Below are 849 nucleotides of genomic sequence, written 5' to 3' on the forward strand. Positions count from 1 at the left end.
TCTGCATTGCTTCCCTTATATGCTTTATGACTTCAAGCAGCATTTTAAAAATTTCTTTTGTGGCAGGCCAATATCTGCTTCTTCTATGCCCATCGTTAGGTTCATGACTTCTTCTGGCATTGTCTTCTGTTTCTCCTGCTTTTTCGTTGAAGTTGTTAGAACTGGTTGCTATTTACGTGTTGTTTTAGAGGAGCCTCGAGCCATCTTCCTGAGTCACAGAGCCCTGGGCTCTCACTTGGGGGATTCGTATGAGTCCTTCTACGAACTACCTGCTGGTAGCTGCACTGAGGGGTCAGGTTATCGCTATATCTTCCTGTGGTTTCACTCTTGTCCTGGCCGTCCAGTATTCCATTACATGGAATGTGTGTTGGCTATTCCTCTCATGTGACACTGGTTGGGTTGTTGTGGGCTCACGAGGGCATTGCTTCCCTGGCTGATCTCTAAGTAGGCTTCACGGTTCTTGGAGCACCTCGGCTGGCCTGTGGTGTTTTCCTTTGCGACTGGTGTGCTGAGGAGGGCGTGTGGATATACCCACCTTGGTGTAGAGCTCTGTAGCTGTTAGGGTGATTACTGTAGACGAAGAGATAACCCTGGAGATTGGGTGGATGTTCCCGCAGTATCGTGGAGCCCCAGTTGTGGCCAGGCATTTCCCCCAGTCACTTGTTTGGCCTCTGGATTTATGCTGGGGATTCCCCGATTTTTCTAGGGGAGAACCCCCTGTTTCTTGGTTTGTGGAAGAGTACAGGCTTGAATTCCACAGCTGCTTGCCAGGCCTGTAAATGCGGGTCGATGCTCCCCCACTTGGGCCTTCTGAGTAGCCCTAGACAGAAGGGAGTGGCCTGTAGGCTG

Source organism: Echinops telfairi, unplaced genomic scaffold (genome assembly GCF_000313985.2).
Source record: "Echinops telfairi isolate 266 unplaced genomic scaffold, ASM31398v2 ScPeMD7_20;HRSCAF=75, whole genome shotgun sequence".
NCBI lineage: Eukaryota > Metazoa > Chordata > Mammalia > Afrosoricida > Tenrecidae > Echinops > Echinops telfairi.